The sequence below is a fragment of the Plectropomus leopardus genome, chromosome 23 (genome assembly GCF_008729295.1).
Source record: "Plectropomus leopardus isolate mb chromosome 23, YSFRI_Pleo_2.0, whole genome shotgun sequence".
Classification (NCBI taxonomy): domain Eukaryota; kingdom Metazoa; phylum Chordata; class Actinopteri; order Perciformes; family Serranidae; genus Plectropomus; species Plectropomus leopardus.
In genome coordinates this window covers 6,825,566-6,833,486 of record NC_056485.1, presented here as the reverse complement: position 1 = coordinate 6,833,486, position 7,921 = coordinate 6,825,566, and positions in this window count along the sequence as shown.

The window sequence follows — 7,921 nt, the reverse complement described above, 5'->3', positions numbered from 1 at the left end:
TATATCATAATTGGAGAGGGCTGTGTTCTAACTCCACGAAGACCCCCACCCTACCCACCCCAGCTGGTCCCATTCCTCACCAGATATTTAAACATACAAGCAGGTGGTGCCTGAGCTACCTCCGATATTAGCTAAATGATATCACTATGCAGATTACACATGGAGCTGTCTTGTTGAATAATGCTAACAGGCAGCTACGGCAAAATGTGCACGTGCCTGTGCGTGATTGTAGATGTGGTTGTGTGTGTGTGTCATCACTGCCCGCACTCGGATGCTGTTATTTTCAAGGGGAAGGTGCATGAACGCAAATACATGCACAAAATCATACATAAACACCATATGTAAATGCCAGCGGTGTGTTCCCTGCCAGAGAGTTGTAATTAAATCTATTAATTCAATTGATGAGAGGACAGTGACTGTGCAGCATCACTGAGCTCGCACACCAGCAGCAATCACAACCCGTTCTCTATAGTCCCCTTTTTCTCATGCTTTTTAATGCATGGAAATTTGTTTTCACAATTGAAAGAGAAAAAAAAAACAACATTGATTAACACTACAAAGAGAAAAATACCCGTAACTAACGAAGGCATGTGAGATGAAATTAGAGCAAAATAACAGATAAACAGTTAAAAGAAAAAACATTAACTGGGACTGGTGCACTCTGGATGCTGAATAGTAATAATGTAATTCTGTTTAAAGGGAACCAAGTAAACACAGTTGAAACAGAAACCTAATTATTTGACCATGTATACACCTCAACGAGTGTGTTCAAAGTGCTTTAAGTGAGCACAATTACGGAGCAAACACTCAGTAACAATATTGTCATTAACAGCTGTGTAGTGTGAGGAGGGAGAGATGACTTGTGGCTATGTGCAAAATACAGTTTATTGTAACATTTATTTTGGTATTTGCAGCTGAAATTAAACTAATGTGATGCATTATTAAACTCCTTTCAACAATACTACGGTGGAGCTTTTATTTGGATGTAGTCTATTCAAATTAACTACTAAACCACAACATTATATAAATAAAGCAATGTTTCAAGATTATTGTTATATGTCATGTTAAAGTATATTGGTTAACCCTAATTGTAGCATAATTTTATGTTTACTAATTTAAGCTAAATTTCCACTGAAAGTAAACATAACTGTGTTAATCTTTCTTTAGAGGTGTGGAGTGTAAGCATTACATAAACTGATTTTCAGAGCAGGCTGTTTGCATATAAATGCTTCATCCAACTCTCTGCCTTGACAAGATAACCTGCTGCTACGCTGAAACAAAGCCAGAGCTACAAAATGAATCTTTAACGCAGGAGTTTAAACTGAGAGTCAAGATTCAACACATATGTAGGCAACAAGCTGACATATTTACTATTAGGACTGTGCAAAAAAGTTTTTAGTCCCTGAAGCTATGAAGAGTAGACTTGAGAATCAATTAGAATAAAAAAACAGAGTTGTCTTGGAAAGCAGGAATGATTTTAAAGGAATGCGGGCATATGTTCTGGTTCAGCAGTGGTATAATCACTATAGGAAAAAAAAAAAGAAAAAAACTCAGCGGGTTCTGTAAGCTTAAATAAACATCTGGTGGCTCACAAAATCCAAATAGCATTCACTGTTTATGGAGCACTTCTGAGACAGTCTGGGTGACACAGCAGGCGAGTCCTGGAAGAAGTTTTTTGGCTTAGAATGAGAGTTGTTCATGTTCACAAACATTGATTGGACTGTATGGGACGCAAGAATAATATATGTCTTGAATTGAGTGGTATTCCAGTTTAATGTTTGTCTGCAATGTAGTTTCAACCCTGCAGAGTGCCACTGTTGGTGGTTGGGAGAACCTGATCATCAATTCTTCATTGCTGACAAGGTTTCCATTAACCAGTTTGAATACTTTACCAGGTTACTGGTGCACAGTGTGGCTTTTTAACTCCACTAAAGCCGTTCTACTGCATTCATAATCAGTTTCCCTGTAGCTTACAGTATGTGAGCACAGATACACAGACAAATAGTACTTTATATCCACTGACTGACGTGTGCACAAGGCCTTTTAACAGATCTTTGGAATGCACTGATATACTGAAGGACACCAATTTTCAAGATTATATCTGGTTCATATTGTAACTGTCTTTCTTTTTTTGATATTTTGAGCAACGCTAATACTTTTGACAGTAGGAGTCTGGAGTTAAGAGTTGGCTTAATTGTGCTGAGATTTACCATTGTATAAATGAAAAGTCACCATTTCCTCCCCCCCAGAGGTAATCACATAATCACAAAATTAGGCATTTTGGTGGAGAACGATAAAGGATAACTGTGTGTCGCTTTGTCATTTTAAAGATTTGCTGGACACCACATGAAAAAGAAATATTCAAGGCATCAAGCTGTGAGAAAGTGCAAAAGCCCTGGATTTACATTCTGTGCACACCATCACACTTAAATTAATTTGCAATGCATTAAGAGCTTTTGCATGTATGCATATAATTTTAATATGTGTTATCCTCTAAATTGTGTCACACGCTTTTAATTAATAATTGATTGCATTAAATAATTGACAAATATTTAATGCAAAAAACTGTAAATGAAACCTAACATTTGCATGGTTCCCTTCAAAACTCAAGAAAATATTTTCAAAATGACTGAGAGAGTTATGTTTATCCACAAATAATCACTTCCTCTACAAAATGTGTTTGTATACACGGAGTATGGTTATGTTCCTGTGTGCAGCCATCATCACTTTTTACCTTCAGTTTGGGCCTCCTGCACTCAACATGAGAGACTTGGGGCCATCAGAAAGGTTGTAGCTCCTTGTCTTCTCCAATCCTCCTGAGTCAGTTTCAAAATAGAAAGGAGAGGAAAGGTCAAAGATCTGAAACAAAGAGAGTAAGGAGTGGCCTTGTCTAACTTCAAAGTCTTCACTGCTGCAGCTTTGTCTTTTTCTAAGTAAATCTGAATTGATTCGTATCATAATAGCTTCTATAGTTTTATCAAGATCTTGGCAAATATGCATGCACCTGAGCTCATGACAAACGCACAACTCCCATCTTCCATACCAACTCCTAATCCTGGGATTGACAGTTGGGGCCTGTGGGGGGAGCACGATGAATAATTTGTGGGCAGAAAGAGCTGCAGGCAGCCGGAAAATTCGGAGACAAAAGTAATAAAATGGTGAAGTCAACAGCTTCATGAACTATTTATCTTTCTGGGACCGATATGTCCTCCTTCAGTCTCTTTCTGTACTGTTCCACTCCAGCCACCTCACTTGTCAAAGCCCACAGCAGTCCAGGCTTTATTGAAACTTTGATTCAGTTTCCCAAGTTGTCACTTTCTAAGGACTGTGTGCAATAAAGGAGACAGGTTATTGGGGAGAAGAACAGAGAAAGGGACTAATGAAAAAAGAAACCTTTACTGGAAAGAAAAAAAAGCTAAGAAGCCCACACTACACAAGGTGATCTGATGTTGGAGGAAGCACAAAAGTTGACAATGATCAATAACATTAATATGGGCTGCTGCAGACAGTCTGCTTCAGGCAGATTAACTAACTGCTGCTGAGAAAGACAACAGACAACAGTGACAGAGTAAAGCTATTGTGTGATATTTAGCCTTCAAAAGTTTTTCATTTGTTTGTGGTTAATCCCACCAATCAATTATGAGTTTGAAGTTGCATGCAACAATACAAAATCATGTAATTCAAACAGTTCATATTTTGGCAAATGGAAAACGTTGATTTACAGGTGCATATTCCTTCTGGAAAGCTCTGAAAAAACTGTTGACTTTTAGTTATAACCTTGCCAGTGACGTAAGCAGAGTCTGTATTGATATTACACAAACCTACAACCAACAAGAGCTAAAACTAGAGACTACTCCCATGTCATCATACACATAGGACTATTGTTAACCTTTATTGACATTGTTCAATTCAAGTATGTAACATAAGGTATATGTTTGAAAATAGATAAATTGGAAATTATAGGACAAATGTAATGTCTATTACCTGGAGTGGTGCGAAACCTGAATGTGATGGAAAGCCAGGAAAAAGCACACATGAAAAAAACTTGATTAACAGCAATGACTCAGTTCCATTAAATGTCCCAGTGTGTATGTCTGTGAGCCAGCATGATAAATACTAAGGCCCTGGAACAAGCCCACTTAACATTTAATGGCATGCACTAATCATGGTAACAATTACACCTGAGCTTTTCCTGCTATAACATGCCAAAATGACTGCTATCAAAGAGATGGTGCTGTTCATTTTCATAGTTTACAGGGACGCACTAATGTCATTAGATAATGTGCCTGCTTTTCCTGCAGTGACATGGGCACACATACTGGCATTAAGTTAAAGAAATACTAACATATTATCATATATTTTTCATTTACTTAAACTTAATTAAGAATAAGCCACTATTTAATTTGAATTTTAAAAACGTTTTGTCTTTTCAGTTTTTGTGACTGTGTTAAAACACTCAATATTAACTTACCTCCCACAATAATAGTAGCATTACACAGAGAAACATGCAGTTGTAATGTTCCCTTACACACATAGCGTTACTGGGTAGATAATAACTTATCCCTGCATGTAGCGTGTTATCATTGTTTTTGAATATTCATTTATTAAAACATTCATTTTACTGCTTTATCTCATACAGGACGACAACTAAAAAAAATAGCTTTAAACAGTAGAAGTTAGCCACGTTAGCAAACACTTTGCTAATGTTAGCTAAGGTTAGCATACAGACATGACGCAGCAAAAAATGGTTATACAGTCTCATCTTTTATTGCTCCACTGCGACCGCTTTATGGGTCAATTACGACTATTCGTGTCAACTAATGTTATCAATATTTATTTCTTTTATTTATGCGCCCAAAACAAAGTTTTCACCTGAGGCTAATGACGTTAGCTTTGTGAGGACTGTCTACATTAGTGATCCGGATGTGTAGCCGCGCACTGAGCTTTCAGCGTCATAACATCGCAAACCATTGTTATCTGTGTAAACTGCGTGTTTCCACTTGTCGTGATCATAAATACTAATATAAAACAATATGACAAACTCACCTGAGCATTGTTTAACTTCTCAGCGATCGAATATATCGAATATAAATCTCTGTTGGGCAACTGTAACATGAAGAAACCAAACAAATCTCACCAGAGTGCAGCAGGTAGCAATGTCATTAATTAAGAAAATGTTTCCATTTTGGCGCCATCCACTGGTGAATCACAGACTAACACCAGTCCATTCTGGGTTGTTAAATCATGTCAACAAATTAAAATGCATGTTCTCAGAAATCTTAGATACATGGTATAATCAAATGAAATTTTCAAGAATAAGTCGTCATGTTGGATCCACTTTAAGCTTAAAATTCAAGTGCAAGGAGTACATTTACTCCTGGAGGTTGGTGGTTCAAACCCTGGACCCCAAGCTTCCAGTGGGCAAACTGGTGCCTTGTCAATCTCCCACAAGCATATTCTCCTTAAAAATTGCAATAAAATTATAGTCTCATAGGAGCATTAACGGGCCTACATCTACAAGAGTGTTCTCCTATATTGCAAAAACAGAAGTATTTTGTAACTTGAAGAAATTACATAACATTACCTGACCTGAGTAGTGACCCCCTCATTTTTTTCCCCTTGCAACAAAGGGATTTACCATTTTCTTAGACTATCAGACTGTGCCGCACCCTGGCATATTTTCAATTCAGTTTTAACAGACATCGTTCTTGTATAACTGTCTCACTCAGCATCAGTTGCGTTTTCAGCACAATATCTCATTTTTCTTCGTCTCTGAGGGCTCTTAATACTTTAATAAATATTTGCTTCATTACACTAATTCATACAAAATTAACTAGGTTTGTTTTAATTAACTAGACTTTCCCTGAGTCATCAACAGTAGCAAGAAATCATGTCCCAGCTTTTCAAAAGAGCCTAATGGGAACTATTGCTAAAGCTATGTAAACACTTGTTAGGTTCATTTATGTCTGAAGGCCATTTGTTATCTAAATAGCTGAGAAAGTGCAACTTCATTATAATCTTATCTCCCATTCTCATTGCGATTTAATATCCACATCTGAAAATTTTCTGAAGCAGTTGGCAATGTGTGTCCCTGCAGTCGAACACCAGTATGAAACATCGCTGTTTTCCGTGTATCATATGTCTCTTATTTTTGACCTATCTCAAGCTTTTAACATGAGCAAAGGCGAAAATGGAGGGGGCCCTGTAGCAATACTATCAGCAAGTTGACCCCCAGTTGAGCACAGCCACTTCTGTGATTTCCTCTAAAGGGTAAGTACTGTACTGTAACTGGGATGACTCTGCTCTGAGTGCTCTTTCACAGTCTCACCTTCTTTTCTGCCACTTGGATTGTCCAAGAGTTGAACCCATCAGACAAGGCAGCGGGAAAAGACGGGGGAGTTCACGGTCCCACTTTTATCATGTTTTATTTAAAATCAGATATTAAACATTAAATTCTCTTCAAAGCTTTTTTTTCATGTGGGAGAGTGAAGAGAAGCTTTACCATTGGTGATAGTATCCAGTCATCACAGAGAGTTAGTAATGCGGTTTCACCTCAATTACCTGTCCAAAACATTGCTGCTTGCTGTCGGCAAAGAGAGCTCCCGGACATAGTGTGTGCTGAGGAGAGACAAACACACAGTCAACAAATATGAAAAAGGCTGTCTCACAAGGCACTTTGAATTCATGTTGTCACAATACCAGAATTTTAAACTTTGATAGCTGTATTAAAAACAATGCTCAGTGCCTCTTTCCTTATCGTGGCAACAAGAAAACTAGAGTTACGACTCCGCAGTTGCATGCCTATGTGAATCAATCAAGTTGCAGTGAACATCCATGTCTGTGAAGACTCATACGAAGCCATGACAGCAGACAATTCTTTAAATATGGATGTTGATGCAAAAAAGTTATATATTCTAAGACGTGGATGCTAAACACATATTAAACACAGCTGCATAGAAAATCTATTCGATCAGCACAATTTTAAAGTGGACAACCCAAAAATAGTGTCCCCAATTCAGTATCTGAAAAAAAAAAGTCTTCATTTCTATTCCTGACTTGTGGCATTAAATACCAGAACAGCGTTTTTGCAAAACATTATGATGTCATGGTGACGGCGACCTTAAATCCTTAGGGATTGTTCGGCACATTTTATGTGCTTTTCATTCTTAATTTTGTTTGGTAATTTTTTTTTTGTTGGTAATTTGTTTCTGTGTTCATGCATATGGCATCAAATTTGTCAAGATTGTGGATTTTTGTTTAATCTCAGAATTTCTTGCAAAGCTCCTCCATTTAGTTTAAGATACACTGTGTGAACACAATTCTTACATTCATACTGTTAAGTGCAAAACAATCAGGCTCTGAGAATTATAATAAAAAAAAAACAACTACTTTGCATGTAGTATTTTGAAATAATCAATTTTTGCATTTGTTTTCAATCTCAAAACATAATGGCATCATGACAAAAACCTAGCATTTAAAGGGTTAAAATTCAGAAAATTAATGAATATTTGATATTTATGATAAGAAATGATGTGGGTAAAAAAAAAATCTTAATGAAAGTAGAAAATAATATTAATGCATACTTTTCTTTATAGCTTGACTCTGAAAGGCACATTTTGTGTACAGAGCGACACGAGTGTAATATTAAAGCAAGCCCTAAAGCTTAACCTTTCAGATATAAAATGTCATAACTTCATTTTTTCCATCCTATTATACACCTCAACCCAAAAATGTGATACCTCTGTCCAGTGTGGAGGCATAAAATAATGATTCAATACCATGGCAAAAAGACAAAAAGTACTAGGCATATAAAAAAATAGTTACTATTTTTTTTTTCTTTTCTTTAAATAAACAACCTGCAAACAATGCTGGTACAGAGAAAGTCACCGAGCACATACCAAAACTTTTGTAATACTTCAAA